Source organism: Trichosurus vulpecula, chromosome 6 (assembly GCF_011100635.1).
Source record: "Trichosurus vulpecula isolate mTriVul1 chromosome 6, mTriVul1.pri, whole genome shotgun sequence".
NCBI classification, from domain to species: Eukaryota; Metazoa; Chordata; class Mammalia; order Diprotodontia; family Phalangeridae; genus Trichosurus; species Trichosurus vulpecula.
Window position 1 is genome coordinate 99113176 of NC_050578.1, and position 18701 is coordinate 99131876.

Below are 18701 nucleotides of genomic sequence, written 5' to 3' on the forward strand. Positions count from 1 at the left end.
ATATTACAGAATAACTATTGTTATTGGTAACTGACATCCTGTCTCTCATAGTCTCTCTTTCCTTGGCTTCTGTAACACTGAAGTCTCATGGTGTCCTTGCCCACCTCTCTGACTTCTCTTTTGTTTCTTTCATTATCTCCTACTACTTCTTTCTCACTCCCCTTAAAGGTGAATGTTTCCCAAGACTCTATCCTTGACTCTATCTTCTACTTTATATATAATCTTGCTTTAAATGATCTCATCCTAACCCATGACCTTAGTGGTCAGTTCTAAACAAAATGCCCCCAAATCTGAATCTCCATCCCAGACACATTCACAGAGTTCCCATTCCATGTTTCTACCCACGTACTGAGTATCTTCACCCATTGGTGCTTCAAACTCAATATATCCTAATTAGAGATCATCATCTTCCCCTCCAAACCTAACTTTACCTCTAACTTTTCTGTTTCTGCTAATGTATCGTTCTCCCAGTCACATCCAACTCAGTAACTTGTGTTCAGTCATTTTTCAGTTATGTCTGACTCTTTGTGATCCCATTTAGGGTTTTCTTGGCAAAGTCACTGGAGTGGTTTGCCATTTCCTTCTCCAGCTCATTTTACAGATGAGGAAACTGAGGCAGAGTTAAGTGACTTACCCAGGGTCACACAGCTAGTAAATATCTGAGACCAGATTTGAACTCAGGAATATGAGTTTTCCTGACTCCAGACCTGGCACTCTACCTATAACTGGTACTCTACTTCCTTCCTTCTTCCTCATTTCTCATATTCAACTATTTGAAAGCCATATATGTTCTACCGTGCTGATATATTTTGCTTCTACTCTCTCTTTTTTACTTCTGCTCTTATCCCATTTCAGGCCATTTCTACCCCTCACTGTTGTAATGGAAGGCCTTCATTGCAACACTCTGACTCAGATCAACCTTTCCAGACTCATCTCATACTACTCCCTTTCTCATACAGTTCTTTGTCCTTGTCTTGTCCTCTTCTGTTTCCTGGCCATTTCCACTGACATCCCCTATTCCTGGAATAGAACCCTCCCTCCCCCGCCCCTTCCACCTTTCTCCAAAGCCCCGCTAAGGTGACACCTTTCCTCATACCCCACATCTGAAAACGATCTCTCTATCTCCTGAAATGTCTCACGGGATACTGTAATTTGCCTGGCCCTCTCCTCTGCACTCATCATGGTTTCCTTTGTATTATGATTATTTGTTCATATGTCATTACCTCTCATCAGATTCTAAGTCCGTATGTCTCCTGAGAACAAGGTTGTTGTCCTAGCTGTCTTTCTGTCTCTAGAGCCTTGAACTTTCTCTGGAAAAGTAGAAAACTCCTCGTGCAGAAGCACTGTCTGGTCAAGTCAATAAGCATGTGCCCTGTGGGCGCTGTGATCAGCATAGTTATAGAGCTGTGCTGTTAGTCTGTAACTTAAAACCTTAGCGAATTGCCTGGAACCTTGAAAGGTTAAGTGATTTGCCCATGGTCACATAGCTAGTACGTGTCAGAGGCAGGATTCAAAGCCAGGTCTTCCTGACTCAAAGGCCAGCCTTATATTTCTTCTGCCGTAATAACATTGGTTTAGTTGACACACTGTGCAGAATGTGTAGGAAGTGGAAGTCTCTGGCTATTGGGTATAAATTAAATATATAGAATCATATGATTTTATATAGGGAAACTATATGTTTTCATTTAGGGCAAGGAAGGAGAGAGACAGAGATGGAAACAGAAACAGAGGTGACAGCCCAGGAATAGAGAGGGGCAGAAAACAGTGCGTGTCATTATTCCGTCTTGAAGGGTGGCTGCTCTGCAGCTCCTGGGGCCTACAGCAGTAGGGGCCACCCCAGGGCTCTATTGGCCAGTGTCCAATGGTGCGAGTGGTGGCTGAGTCCCATGTGGAAACCAGCAGGTCTTCCTCTCACCCCCTGCCTGTGGGGAAGAGTCAACCACAAATCAACAGCAGGAGATTCACATTGTACCAAGGAGATTCTCAGAATGTGTCCCAGTCCCATAATAGAGCTGACTTTTTTTAACCAGATGATTGCATTCTGGTTGATCTCAATTAATGCTAGAGGAAGGAGGGAGGAGAAACGACATATGATTAAACATGTTTTAAAAGAATTGTCAAAACATCTTCTCCAGACACATGCACGTGGCTTGTGTCTTCAAGAGGGTGAACTCTTGGAGGTCAGAGACCATGCCTTTCCATGCACACGACCCCAGAGTCAGAAAGTTAGCATTTGGAGCAACCCGAAGCCAGCCACTGAGTCTTCTCCAGCATTTGGATACAATTTCACATGACTTCGCAAAGTTTCCTACTTGCAATGTAGGAGTCACTTCTGCACTGGGTAAATCCTCCCATCTGTAGCATTTCATGCTTTGAGGAAAGTCTGAGCAGTTTGCCTACTCCTTCCATGTAGGCAGTGTTCATAAGACTGGGACAAACATCTCCTGCCCTTGTGCTTTGGGTCTTGGAAGGACTCCAAAAGATCATTTGTGCAGCCTCAGGACTAGATTGCACCTACAGTCTCCCAACTTTAGAATGATCTATTCCATTGTGAGAGGGTTGTCTCAGTGGAGATTTCATAAATCTACAATAAGAGGATTTGACAAGAGCAGATGGTGGAGTGTCCTGGGGGAGGTGGTCTTCTGCAGAAATGATTCCTAGAGGGGGGAGAGAAAGAGGAAATGTGATATCAGAGTGCAGCCCAGGAGACGTTCACAGGGACTCTTTCCAAATAATACATATGGACTATGACAGAATCTCGGGGCGGGGGCAGGTCAAGAGAAGGGCCATGAACCTCTGCAACTGTCTTTAAAAATGGAACATCAAAATGGCCGGGGACTGGAGGTTCTCCTCTGGCCAAGGATAAGTATTATAATGGGAGAGGGAGATAGTTGGAGAGATGGAGAGGACCATGGCCATCTCTACAAGATTATTGGCAACATCATAGACCTGTATGGCCGCCTAACTCAGAGGTCTCAAATTCTAACTGTATTTAAATTTATATCGGTAATTGGGGACAGCTAGGTGGCACAGTGGATAGAGCCCCAGCCCTGGAGTCAGGAGACCTGAGTTCAAATTTGCCCTTAGACACTTACTAGCTGTGTGACCCTGGGGAAGTCATTTAACCTCAATTACCTCCAAAAAAATGATATCATCAATAATGAGAAGCAGCAAGGTGTAGCCAATAAAGTGGTGGGTTGTAGGTGGGGAGTCAGCAGGTTCATATCCTGCTACGGAGACTTAGTAGCCAGGAGACCTTGGGCAAATCATGAAACTCTTCAAGTCTCAGTTCCCTTGTCTATAAAATGAGGATGGTAATAGAACCTACTTCACAGGATTATTGTGAGGGTCATGTGAAGTGATGTGTGCAAAGCACATGGCAAACCTTGATATATATAAAAAGGTACATTGCTATTCCAATCACGTTTTCATCTGAACAAAGAGACAGAGACACCTACGAATGGGATATCAAAATGACAAAAAGTTGACAGGTTCACATTCTTAAATAGCTGCCTTGTAGACAGTCCTCTGGGATTTCTAGAATGTGTTTCATGTCTATCATCTCACTTGGTCCTCTGTGCAACAGGTGTGATTATTACCTCCATTGTACGGATGAGGAAACGCATCCCAGAGAGCGATTTGCACGAGGTTATCTTGGTAATAAGAGGTACAGCTGATCTCCAGAATCTCAGATCCGGGTCCCACCCACCCCCTTAACTTATGAATGAAATGTGTTTAGTGTGGTTCCATGGGAACATGTCAAGATTTAACAACACCACCAACAAAAACAACAACAGCCACACATCTTTGAGAAGTAGGTGAAATGGCAGTGACAAGAGGTTGTCATCCAGGAAAATAGAAATGTTTAAGCCCCCGACAGAGATGAAAACTATAAAGCTAGCACGCCTTGAGTCAGTAAATAATCCGGTACTGTTCTCAGAGTCTCATTCTTTTATTAATACTTAAATAAAACAGGCATGTTTGCTAATCTTTTTTTCATGTGTTTCTGGCTCTATTTACTTCTCCCATCTGTTCTGTCTCTTTCTTTTTCCTCTTTCTGTATGTAGTTTTCCCTGTCTCTATCATTCAGCTTGAGGTTTCCCCAAGGCCCCTCTTCTCTTTTCTCTGGAGTGATTTATTTTTTATGTGTTCCCCCTCACTTCGCTTAGTAAGAGGTTTTTTTTCTTATTTTGCTGGGTTTTTTTTTTCCTTTTTTAAATATTGAGGGCGCCACCATTTCTTCTTCTTTACCTCCAGGTTTGGCATTTTTTATCTCCCCTTGCTTTCAGATCAAAAACAGTCGCCAAATCTTATCGATTCTTCCTCCTCCTCATCAACCATTTCCATTGCCTTGTGTCTATGAAGAGAGTCACCACCCTGCTTCAGGCCACCATCACTTCTCATCTGTTCTGTTGCTATACCTTCCTAATTTGTGTCTCCACCTCTAATCTCCACTCTATCTTCCACACTGCCGAAAAGTTCATATTCTTAAAGACTGGCCATGTTATTCCTCTGTTCGAAAAGCTTCGATACCCTCCTCCCCATGCACCTGATTGCCTTTAAAATGCAATATAAACTCCTATGCTTGACATTTAAAGCCCTTCACAATCTGGTCCCAGTCTATCTTTCCAGGTTGATTACACAGTATATCGCAAAAGATATTCCCCATGCTTTGAAGGCTCTTCCTCTTCACCTTCATCCATCTCTTGGAATCCAAAGTCCCTTCAAGACTCAGCTCAAGGGCTGCCTCTTTGAAGAGAGTTTTCCTTGTTCCCCAGGTTCTCTGCTGGAGAACAGTTGCCTAGGTTAGTGTGAGTATTCCTAAACTGGGAAGAGCGTTTATAAGTTCAGGGACTAGCCTAAGCAAGAAATGCATGTTACCCTCCCCCCGTCCTACAATAGCCCAGGGGACCTGGGTCTTCATTCCCATGGTTCTCTTCTGTCTCTTTTATGAGGCATTTTGAAGTGGTGGAGGAGGTATAGGGTCATCTGATCAGGCCTGGCTGTCCTTGCCCCAGGCTTAGGTCCCTCTGAGAACCTGACACTGAAGGAAAGGCAAATGGTAGGCAGGGCCTGGAGGCTATGCTTACTGGGTCAGAGATCTGCAGAAGTGGAATGGGTCCCTTGCCTTAAGGGTGCCTCAGCTGTATGAGTTTAATTTTGTCCCTTCTGTTCCTGCCCAAGTGGTTCTGACAATAAAGCCCAACCTAGCTTCAAAACAAAAACAAAAACAACCCCCTCAAAAAACCCCATACTTTTAAAAATGCATCCTATAGTAACTTATGAATGGGCACACGGCATTCTCCTAGTGGCTCCTTGAAGGCAGAAACTAACCCTCTTTTGTCATTGTATCCGTAGTACTTAGCATAGTACCCAGTACATAGCAGGCACTTGTTCGTTATTCAACTGATTAATTAGGCAGCCACTCGTTGAACTCCCAGCTTCTGATCTCTACCCTGTCTGATCTATCATCTGCAAGATTGTAAAAATAATCTTCTTAAAGCATCAGTCTGACCATGCCTCTCCCCTACTCAAGAGCATTTAATGGCTTCCTCCTGCTGCAAAACCCCTCAGCTTGGCATTGCAATATGGCTCCAACTGAGCTTGACTGACCCTTCAACTGACCCTGATGTAGCGCAGTACCTGGCACACACTAGGTAATTAATAAATAATTATTAATAAATAATAAATACAAATAAAATAAATTAGAAAAAAATAAAGTAAAATGAATGAATGAATGAATGAATAAACTTGATTTGACAGAACTGTCCATCACATGCTCTACTTCCCAGTCAAATTGGCCCACTTAGGGTTCCTCAAACCAGGGACTCCATAGTTTTGTACCATTGCCTTGGCTACCCTCCATTCTTGGAATGCATCTTTACTGCCTTCTCTCAGAATCTCTCGTTCCCTTCAAGGCTCAGCGTCTGTATCATTTCCTATAAAAAAAAATCTTTCCCAGTCCTCTTTGTTATTAGTGCTATCTTCTTCATCCTCAAATTACTATGCAAATCCTTATCTCTTTATATATTGTATTCCTCCTAGTACAATGTAAGTTCTTGGTCAGGGACAGTTTTCCATGGGGTTTCTGCCTCCCTAGTGCCTGATATATAACTGGTGCTTAGTGTCTACTTGTCAGGTGAATCTTTTTCCCTTAAGACTATTGGTTCAATGGTGGAATAGAACTTAGAAGTTATCCAGTACAATTTCCTTATTTTATAAATAAATTTAAAGTGAAGTTCAGAGAGGTTAATTGACTTGCCCAGGGTCATGGTGTTATAGTGAAGATCTGAACTTGGGTCCCCTCACTCCAAATCCAGTATTTGGTCCAGTACATCATCTTCTTTCCCTTCTTTATTGCTTATTCTAACCTGATTTGTTTTCATTCTTCCTTGTCTTAATTGTGAGCTTCTTTTTTAAAGTTCATTCACTCTAATCCACAGTCTCTGTACTTACCCCCATCTTTTTACATGCTCACTTACATTTCTCCAAGTAGTCACCTCATTAAGGTGTACTTTATGACCTGTCAATCAATCTTAATTAATTAATCAATTAACAATGTTAATTGCCTTCATATAGGATATACATCTTTATTTCCTCTTGATTCTTATTCATTCCAGTAGCCAGAATGGAAAAATGCATTGTAAAGAAGGTTTTCTATGCCCTTTCCTTTTCTTTATTCATTCTCAGATGCTAAAAAAACTAAGTCCATAAAGGTGTTGATTCTCTCCTCCCATCTGCTGCTCTGAGACATAACTTTCACTTTGCTATGTTCCCAAAGGCTGCCTTCATATTGATATAGGAAACTTTGGAAGGAGAATACTCTTCAACACTAGGGACCTTGGGAATCATCTAATCCAACCCTCCCCTTTTACAGAGGCCCAAAGAGGTAAAGAGACTTGCCCAATGTCACTGAGTCAGAAAATGACTGAACCTGGATTCAAATGCAGGCCATATGATGCAAACCCTTAAAAAAGCAAGGATTTGAGAATCGGAGTATACCTCAAGTAATGGAAGGGGGAAAACTGCATTCTTGCTGTTCTTCTCCCAGTGACTTCACTTTGCCCCATCCCCAAATATTGCATTTGTCTAGTATTTTCTATTATTCAAAATGCCTTCGTAAATATTGTTTCATGTAATCATCACCCCATCTTATAAATGAGACCACTGAGACACCAAGGTACCCTGATCTACTGATTCCATCTTATGCTTTCTGTTCTGGCTAACTTACCTTCCTCTAACTAGATCTTTCCTTATCACTGAAGAGCCTTGGTGGACTTGAAGTGAGTTCCCGAGTTGGAGGTGGGGAGGAGAGAATTAAGGAGGAGAATAAGAGAAGAAGACACTTTTGTATGGCTCAGGATGAGCCTTTTCTACACATCTTAGAATCCCTAGCCTCCTTCAAGTCTCAAGTCAGGAACCACCCATTATCATGAATAACAATATAGCAGCCACTGATAACAACAACACATTCAGTGTTAATAATACATTCGAGTCTGTCATTTTCATTTACAGTGGAAGCATAGCCATGCTTGTCTGAATAGCTAGACCATTAACTTTCTCATTCTATGAAGTCTTGGGCTGCCCGATCTGTATAGGTATTATTACTCCCTTTTACAAATAAAAAAGCTTACAGTTAGACTACCTTGCTCAAGTCTCTACAGCAGGGGGCCATCTCATCATCTAAACCTCCCTTCCAGTCTTTAAGAAGGTATATACATATATTTCTACATAGTTGAATTTAGGGAATTTTTCTTATTTTAATTCATTGTTATGGCCCTTTGTCTTCCCATCTGTAAAGAGAGAGGACTGGATGAAGGCAAGCTCCAAGGCTTCTTCTAGCCAACCTTAATATTTTATTAATTCAGTTCATATTCACATTTCCATGTATGGCTATTTTCTACAGATGAACCATTTTAAAAATAGCCATGCAATGTTCCATTGTGTTGATAGGGTAGGCTCAGGTTTTATTTTTCAGGATCCTTACTTTTAACACCATTTATGGGAACCTGCTTTGACAGCCCTTTGAAAAAACAAATAGTGGAGGAAGGCTATCACCAAAGGGACATACAATATTCCCACTTTGGCTTTCACTAGATGGAAGAATTGTGTGAATGGATAGAGAAAAGGCAGTGTCCATCACAGTAGCCTTTTTGAACGTTTGACAATCTTTCACCTCAGAACGGGAGCTTGATGGAAATTTAAGTCTCTGTGGTCACAAAGCATTGTACATTCTACACTGCTGAAAACTCATCTGGGAAATTTGTAGTTCTGGACACCCTGAGTAACAGATCTGATGTGAAGGATCTAACCCATTTTCCTGCTATCAGTCACTCTCCAGGGACTTGTCCTGGAAAACTAAAATGGTGGTTGAATTCTGTCAGTTTGAGGCAAGTCACTGTATATTTTCAATAGCCAATACCAATTCGTCTCCAGAAGGCTCTTGTTTCACCACCCCGGAGCTCAGTAAATGGCTAAGTGAGTTGTGTTTTACCTCAGCCAAAACTGTTGGTGCAGCTTTTCCAAAGAGTCACACAGACCAAGAAAAATATGGCTTGAGTGTTATTGCAAATAAACTGGTTTTTGAGACAATGAAAACATTTTATTCGCCAAATTAAAGCCGAATGACAGTGGCCTGTTTTTAATTCCTGTTGTCCATGGAATCGAAGCAATGCATTCATCTTGATTTTTCATGGTCATTGTCCCCATTAAAAAACGGTCAACTTCAATTGCTTATTATTTGCTCAAATTGTTTACCTTTGAGTCTGGATTTGACTGAAAATTAAACAAGTACATTCAAATGCCATCGTATAACACATGGTCAGCGTTCTCTCCTGGCAAGGCCATTTTTCTCACTGAGCACTGACAGCCGCATGTGAGATATTTTCCCCGATATTAAAACAATATTGTGCTCAAGGATTTGGGGATGGGGATAAGGATAGGGAGAGAGATAGAAATGTTTTCAAATAACTAAGAAGAATTTTAAGTAGAGTTTACAAAAATTAAAAGCAACCCCAAACCCACAAAAGCTAGGTGGGAGTAGAGTAAGTATCCACAGTCTCCTAAAATGCTGGTGTACAATTGCATGTGTGCCATACATAGGTTTTTTAAAAATTCAGCTTGACAGATTGCAAAGGGAGAAGTTGACCTGCCAATGTTCCCACCAATCACACATTTTGAGACTCAGCTTTTTCCAATTACTCTTAGACCACATGGATTTTTAGGGCTTGAAAAATCAAGGTCAAGTTTAAAAAGGCAAAGGTACCCAGGAAATCCTTTTTTTTTCCTTCTGTAAATGAAGCCTCAGCTTGCTTTTGTTTAAGGATTCTCTGCTGGACAGTTTTAAATACTGCCGAACTGCAATGGGTTATGGGGAGAATCAGCAGGAAAAACTCTGTGCTTCAAAAACAAGCAAGGAGCCAGTCCCCAGAGCAGCCCAAATCAAGGCTCTACATAGGGGAAATTCACTTCCATTTGCCCACTTGGATTTTGTTTTTCTTGTACCAACTTGTTCATTCAAAATGACAGAAAAGTTATAATGACTTCCTGAAGAATTTAAATTTCAGAATCATGGGACTATAGATTTTAGAATCTAGGTTTACCATAGTAATCCTTATCATAGAAACACAGATTCAAAAAAATTAAAAAAGCAATTTGGAGGTCATCTAGTCTGATCAATATATGAATAAGAATAGCATCTAGAATGTACCTAACAAACAGTCATGCATCTTTTGTTTGCAAAATTCCAGTGGGAAGGGAACTCACTACTTCCTATGGCAGCCCATTTCATTTTGGGATAGTCTAATTGTGAGGAAATTCATCTACCACACACACACATTTTCTGTTGTTATTCAGTCATTTTAAAATCATGTCCTACTCTTCATGACACCATTTGGGGTTTTCTTGACAAAGATACTGGAGTGGTTTGCCATTTATTTTTCCAGATCATTTTACAGATAAGGAAACTGAGGCTGATAGGGTTAAGTGACTTGCCCAGTGTCACACAGCTAGTAAATGTCTGAGGTCAGATTTGAACTCAGGAAGATGAGATTTCCTGACTCTGGGTTCTGTCTTCTATGCACTATAGTGCCATCTAGCTGCCCACCCACACTTTTACAAACAGAAAATTCAAATCCCTCTTCCATATCACATCTCTTCAAAATACTAGAAGATAGTTATCATGCTTCCCTTAAATGGGTTTTGGGAAAACACAAAGTTAGATAAAACAATACCATAGCAGGCTGTTAATGCCAAGGAACCATGTTTGAATTGGGTGATTGGCCAACTGATGTTATAATGGTTTTGCAGGGAATTTGGCTATAATGATTTTTTGAGGCTATTGTGAAGGGCTGCTGTTATAATTATAAGTTAGATATGTCTCTGTTTTTAAAGAAAATATGTTTCAGTTTTATTGCTCTCAAGTGGAGTTAGTATAAAGTATATGAAACAAGATCTATACTAATGAGAACATGAAATTAATTAATAAAAAATCATAGTAATTGGCCTAATGAATAATATAGAAAAATTCTGTAATATACAAAAGTGATAAAAGGCCACACACTGAAAGAATATATAATTTATTTCATTCCCTGGTTTAGCAAAGTTGTACCCTTAGAATGAATTCTATATTCTCAAGTTAAAAGCTCTGAGCATTTTTCAAGACAGGAATCTTCAAAATTTTCCAAAGTTAAGCAAATTTATCAATATCAATATATTATATATATACATATATATATATATATATAAACATGTATGTCTTAAGTATGTAAAGTTCTGAAATACTGGAGTCTAAAATAAGAGGACTTTATCTCAAAGAAAAAATAGATTCTGTGGGTTTATTTCTAGACGCATTTCCAAAATGCAGCCTTAGATCTAAGTTTTTGAAAATATTGTGATTATTAAGTGGTTATATTACTTGGGGCAATCTGCTAAATTTTGTTTGGTTATACTCCTGAATTGCCAAGAACTTTCCCTTTTAATAGCACCAGTGCATTTAAGAACTTGGAGATTTCTATCCAGGAGTCAGATTAAATGGAAAAAAAAGTTGAGAGTTTGTGATTATGAACCAGCACCATAATAGAATGTTGATCATGGAAAAAAGAGAAGAATTATTGCTGAGGCCACACAATAATTACTTAGGCTATTACTAATGCCTTTTAATGTATAGAGCCAAATATGTTATTGAAGACTGATTGGTCCTTGTGCTGGCCTCATATCTGACTGTATCTCAGTTTTCTTCCCCAAGACTCTATAGACTGAATTATTGCTCCCAGTGTATTTCCACATCAACTCCACAGAAGACTTACTTTTCTATTTTCCCTATCATACACTTTGTCATCTTATCCATTCCATTAATTGATCCATTTTCAATAATTCAAATCGATTTAATCCAACAAGCATTTATTGAAAGTCTAGGCACTAAGGATACAAAATATACTCAAAATACACACAAAATAGTTTTGAGATTTGAGCTAAGGATTTTTTAAGATAAGAGTGAAGAGGAAGGCATTCCAGGCATCAAGGGAAGCCTAAGGAAAAGTGGGAAATGGAATAATATGTAATGGGAGCAGCAAATAGGTACATTTGGCTGGAACAGAGATTATATGATGGGAAGTAATTTGCAATTAGCTCAGAAAGATAGATTGGAACCAAATTGCGAAGTGCTTTTCATACTGCACAGAGAAGTTTATATTATTCCTAGTGGCAAGAGGAAACTAAAGAAGCTTTTTGATGTAGTCAGAATTGTGCTGTAGTCACACTGATTGGCAGCTGTATGGAGGATGAATTGGAGAGGGGAGAGATTGGGAGCAGGGAAACCAATCAAGCTATTCCAATAACACTAGTGAGAGGCAATGAGACTCTACATTAGGATGGTGGCTCTACAGTTGGAGAGAAGAAAATGGATGTAATGTACTAAGAATCCATTGAACACCACAAAGGGTTTTATCAAGAAAATTGGATAGTATAAGACATGGTTCCTTTGCTCAAGATGTCTGTGGAGCCACTTGGGACAAGATGAGCATATTTCAAACAGAGAACAACAGAGGAAATATGTGATTAAATACTAAATACTGCAATAACCACTGTAAGGTCTACAGGAGATCAGGGAACAGATATCATTGTGTGTGGAGCCATTAGGGTAGGCTTTATAAAAGAGGTAGAATATAACTTGAACTGAGAAGGATAAATGAGAGCTAGAAAGAGGGAAGAGGGAGGCTCAGTCCTCAACAAAAACCAGGTCAGGAGAATAAATATGGCATGGACAAACGACAGCTAGAATCCCAGAACCAGAGAATTTGAGCTAGAACAGTAGAGGTCATCTGGCCCAAACCCCTCATTATACCAGGGAAGAACCTAAGGACAAGAAGAATTCAGTGTTTTGTTCAAAGTCATGCAGAGAAATACTTGAATCTGAGAATGTCTAGGAGTAGAGAAAAGCAAGCTCATTTCCTTCCAGTCTCTTTCCAGAAAGGCAGATCTGACTTCAGGGTTAGGAAGATTTGGGTTCAAGTCTTGCCTTTGATACAAACCAACTATCATCTAACCTGGGCATGCCATTTAACTTCTCAGGCAAATTGCTAAGACTGTGAATGGCAGGGCAGTTGCTGTCTCTGTTGGTAGAATGGGATTTTTCATCGGGGAATTCTCTACATCCATGAAATAATAGACCTATGTGCCCTCTCCCCTTCCAAAATACTACAGGCATGGCTTCATTTGGGCCAGGGGCTGTTCTTCAGCAGAACTTTTTTTCTTTCCCACTCACAGATGTCTTCTCTTTGTGGCTGTTCCTTGGTGTCATTTTCAAACCTCTACTGGTGTCCACAGCTCTTAGATGAGAGTCCATATGAAATTTTGTGCAATAACGTTTTCATAGAAGACTCACAATGTGAAAGACATTGTCCTAGGAAGTATGTAGGGACACTGAAAAAGTTAAAATTCCTTATTTTTGGAAGATTATTTATATTATTCATAAAGGGTAACTAAACTTGCTATTTGCTTTTACCAACAATCTCATTATTGGGCACACCACCCCCACCCCAAGGAGGTCGAAGGCTATATACACACCAAAATATCCATTGTAACACCTTTTATGGTGGTCAAAAAATGGAAGCAAATGGGTATCCATTGATTGCAAAATGGGATATGAACATAATCAAGTATTATTGAGCTATAAGAAACAAGGTATATGAAAAATTTTGAGAAACATCACAAGGCATTTATAAAGTGATATCAAATAAATTACAATGAAGAGAATTATGTATATGTTTTATATATATATATATGCAATATAATGATGTAATAATGTAAGTGAAAAATACATGTAAGTGAATATAAGTGAATAAATAATACAAGTGAATATAATAATGTAAGTAAATGCAATGTAAGTGAAAAATAATGTAATAATAATATAAATGAAATACTTATAATAATGTAATAATGTAAGTGAAAAATAGCACAAAAATAATGTGTGTGAATAATGTAATAATGTAAGTGAAAAATAGCACAAAAATGTCAGGATTCAGACAAATTACTAATCTTTCAAGAGCCAATTTCGGTTCCAGGAGCCTAATGATGAAATAGACTTCTCTTGGTGGAGACGTGATGAACTACAGGTATGGAATGTTGCGTATACTGCCAGTTGTGGTTGCTGTGATGATTTATTTTGCCTGTTTCACTGTTGCAGGCAGGGGTCGACAGGGGCAGGGGAGATTCTCTGGGTGGATCAGGGTGGGAATTAGTGAGAAACTTCTCTGGCACTTAAAGCCCTTCACAACCTGACTCTAACCTGCCTTTCAGACTTATTATGTGACTCTCCTTCATTAGTGTTATGATCCAATCAAAGAAGCCTTGCTATTTCTCACGTAGAATTCTCCATGCCTTTGCACAGGCAAGTCCCCTACCCCTAGAACACGCTCTCTCCACACCTCTGCTTCTTAGGATCCCTCATTTCCTTTAAAGCTCAATTCAAGGACTACCAAAAACTACATAAAACCTTTCCCAATCCTCTTCACTTGCTAGTGCTCCTCCACTGACCAGGTTAGTTAGTATTTATTGGTATATTTCATGTATATATGGGCATATGGTCTCTCCCCAATAGAATGTAACCTTCTTGAGGGTAGAGACTATTTCATTTTTGTATTTGTATCTCTAGCACTTCAAACAATTGTTGGAGCATAGAACAAAGTGAAAAAGTGCTTATTTTTTGATTGACTGAAGTGATATGGATGTAAAAAAAATTTTAAATTAAAAGCATTAAAAGCAAAAATCCTCTTTATAAAGAAAAAGCATGATTTCTACCTGGAATGAGCTCACAGACTTAGAAGAAATACCCTAGGATCTACAATCCAGCTGACAAATACTTATCCTTGTCATTAAATCCAATAACCTTTTTTCCTGTCCAATTCAAATCTTCAATATTCTTATGGCATTTGACACTATAGACCACTCCTTCCTGCCTTCTTATAGTTCTCCCATAAGCTCTCTGACTGCTCCTTTTCTGTCTCTTTTTCTTTCTCTCTGTTCTCATTCTCAGTCTCTTTTTCTTTCCCTCTGTTCTCATTCTCAGTCATTCTGCGCCCCCGCATCCCTGTTCCTGTCTTTCTGGATTTCAAAACATGCCCCCACTACTTCTGCCTTATCCTGGGACTTCCCTTAGTACCAAAGCCTCATGACCCTGGAACAGCCTACTCCTCAGGCAACCTGCTCATCTTAAAATATCCCTTCTCAAGGCCCAACTCTCTTCTCCCATTAATGAGTTCATTTTGTGGAAGGTCCCAGGCCAGCCTGACATCATTCCATTCCTAGATCTGTTTCTGACTTTCTGGACTTGGAAACTAAGCCCTTTCATTAAACCTTCATCTCTCTTCCCTACGTTTTTCTGCTCCCTCCCTCCCTTCTTCCTTCCTTCTTTCCTTCCTTCCTTCCTTCCATCATTGGTATTCTCCATGGTATCAAGCTAGATGTCATTCTCTTTTCTCTCTAAACTCAACTGACCAACAAATTTATATTCATACATGCATACATACATACATATATACATATATACATATACATACATACATATATAGAGAGAGAGAGACAGGCAGACAGACAGTCAGAGAGACAAAGCACTTCACTTTTGTGTTTCCAGCTGCCTTTTAGCTGTCTCCACCAGAATATCCCCCCAGAAACTCAAACTCAACCTGTTCAAAACTGCAACTATCATCTTCCCTTGAAAACTTGCCCTTCCTCCTGCTCCTCGCTTTATCATTTCTGTTGATGCCTAAACCATACTCTCATTCACCAAGTCTCATATCTGTGGAGTCATGTTGACTCTTCTCTAACCTTCACATTCCACATCTAATCAGTTGCCAAGAGCCATCAAATATAAATCCATATTACCACTCGTATGCGGGGCAGGTAGATAGCTTGGTGGATACAGCATTGGTCAGGATGTCAGGAAGACCTGAGTTCACATCCAATCTCAGACACTTTCTCTATCCATCGAGCCAAATGTTCAGGAACATCCGACTCTTTGTGACCCCTTCTGGGGTTTTCTTGGCAAAGATACTGGAGCAGTTTGCCATTTCCTTCTCTAGCTCATTTTACAGATTTTTGAGGAAACTGAAGGGTTAAATGACTTGCCCAGGGTCACACAGCTAATGTGTGTCTGAATCTGAGAGTCTGAGGCCAGATCTGCTGGAGTAAAGAGTTAGCAAGGCAATGCAGTAGACAGAGCACAGGGTCTGGGGTCAGGAAGACCTTAGTCCAAATCTGGCTTCAGACACTTACTTCTTACCTCACCTCCTTAATTGAATTCAATCACAGACTCTCAGAGCTAGGCCATTCACCCCATAACTGAACAAGAATGCCCTCTACAGCATCCTGATGAGTGTCCACCAAGCCTTTGCTTGGAGATCTCCAGTAAGGGGGAACTAACTACCCCCAGAACTGCCTAATGTGCTATATGGGTGGCCTCTACTTGTTAGGAATTTTTCCCTCACAGCAAACCTAAAGTTTTGTCTTTCTAGCTTTTTTACCCACTGATCCTAATTCTACTTTCTGAGGCCATGCAACACAAATTGCATTCCTCTTCCATATCTTAGCCTTTTATGCATTTGGAGAACTATCACTTCTCTTGTACTATTTCCTTTTCTAACTGGAATGTGCGAAACAAGCATTCCCAATTTCTTTGGTGGGTAATGATGGTGATGCTAATGACAGATAACATTTATGTAGCATTTACTACGTGCCAAACACCGTGTAAGTGTTCTTACAAATATTATCTCCTTTGGTCCTCATGATAACCCTGAGAGTCAGGTTCTATTGTTATCCTCATTTTACAGACGAGAAATCAAGAGAGACAGAGGTTAAGTGACTTGCCTGGGATCACACATCTAGGAAGTGTCTGAGGCTGGATTTGCACTCAGGTCTTTCTGAGTACAGGCCAGATTAAAATTTCCAAGCCCTTCACCATTTTGGTTGCCTTTTTCTGGACAATCTTCAAGTTGTCAATGCATATTCATAAAATGTCATGTCCAGAACTGAACATATTACTCCAGGTATGGTCTCACTACAACAGAATATTCTTTCTGTATTACCTTCAATTGCATTCGCTTTTTCAGTTGTCATATTATACTCATGACTCATATGGAGTTTGCCACTCACTAAAATTCCCATCTTTTTCACACAAGCTATTATACAGATGAATCTCCTCCATTTTGTAGTTGTGAAGTTGACTTTTTGAATCTATGTGAGGTATTATATTTATCCCCATTGAATTTAATCTTTTTAGAATCCAGCAAATGATCTAAACTGTCCAAATCTTTTTATATACTGATAGTCTGCAAATAGGTCAAATTTATATTTGTTAACAATTTGACAAGCATGCCAGGTAATTGTTAGTAGTGTTAAAGGTCATAGGACTAAGCACAGACCCTGCTATTCAAACAGATTCTGTGACTCCAAGCTCAGTCTTCTTTCTACTTCTTACACTCTATTTTAGTTTTTTTCCACCATATCCAGGAGGCACACTCCACTGAAGACTTTCTTCCAAGTTGATATCAAACCATTAATGAATACACTTTGGATCCATCCATTCCACCAGTACTAAATCCATCTATCTACTCTCATCTAGCCCACACCTCTCCATATTTTCCACAAGAGGAGTATGAGGGGCTTTGTCAAAAGTTTACTACTCCTCTTTATACCTCTAACTGCCTATTAAGAAATAATTCATTTGATATGGAGCCCTGAACAAGGTGTACTGGAATATGAGGGGGAAAAATGGAAGGCATAAGTAGCTTCTCTGAGAAGCAAATTCTTGCTGAAAGGGTTACTTTGCTTCTCCAAGGGATCAGGGAAAGTCAGCCTCATTATAACTCTTTCCTAAGGGGTCTGCACACAAATGGGAGCATATTTTACCATGGCCTCGTGGAGCTAATGAAATAAAAAGGAAAGTAAATGTTTAGAAATTGATTTAACAGGATCTATACTCAGGAGTCAGTTATGGAGCAGAAAACGTTCCAGTGGTCTAATTGGGCCCACAGTCAATTGCAAACATCAGATGTTTCTGGGTAAATGATAAAGTATTCTGTATATAGTCAGCTCTATATACATAGCTGGTTTAGAAGAGCTGGGTTCTGTTAAGTGGAGCCTTACTGCATGATACAGTTGAAGGACATGGGGGCCTCCTTTCACAGGCAAAGCCCACTCCTTGGGCCAGTTGGCAGGGAATACTGCGTGGGAACCCACCCTAGATGAATCCTCATTAACCCTGAACCATTTTTCCCCCAGCCTAAGTAAATGTAAAGTGGGAAGCAGGGAGGTCATCAGAAATAGATAGGAATTCACACTTTAGGGAGACAGAGGGTATTTTTTTTAAATACCAAATACCTCTGAGAAGAACAAAATCATCCAGGCGGTCTGCAAGGAACGCTAGACCCACATCACATCACAGGCAACTCAAAGGCAGCCAGCACAATTGTGCAAGCACTTTGCCAAGTAGCTCAATGCTGCTGATGGAAAAAATTATCCTCAGTGCATTGGCATCTGGAGCCTGGGTCTGCCATCCAAGAAAGGAGAGGGACTGGAAGAGTGTAGCAGGCTTGTTCAGCTCGAGCAGCCCTAGCAGAAATCTGGGGTGGCTTAATTAGTAAGACACACACACACACACACACACACACACACACACACATACACGCATACAGACACACACACACACACAAGAAAAGGGAGAGAGAGAGAAAAGAAAGATAAGATAGAGATAGACAGATAGATAAAGGCATTTGTTTATAATGATCCCCTCCCCAAAGAAAAAAGCTGAAAATTAAAAGTAAGATTATCTTGTAAAAAAAAGATCTTCCCTTCAACACCGCCTCCCACTCCAGAAGGCTATGTGTATACGGGCATATGTCTGTACAAAATAACTGTGGTCCCTATTCATAAAGAATTCTGGATGACTGGAGATTCCAGTGTCTGTTGGACACTAGAAAGAGGGGGCAGTATTGGTGAGTGCAAAACTCCATGTTTTTATAATTATCCATCCCCTTTACTCATCCAATGTAAACATTCACCCCAGTGAAGAAGAAATACTGAGAGGTGGAGTAGGGTGAGATGGCCAACCACAGGAGAGCACCAGTCCAAAATGATGAAAAATGGGCTGATTTGCAAAGACAGCAAAGAGCCTCAATAGTTCAGTGGGTAAATTCAGCTTTCTGTTT

General features: G+C 40.0%; 1 pseudogene; it reads left to right on the forward strand.

Moving 5' to 3' along the window:
• The first annotated feature begins 3612 nt into the window (after window positions 1–3612).
• Window positions 3613–18701, forward strand: part of LOC118854701 — a 92376-nt pseudogene continuing 77287 nt past the window's right edge.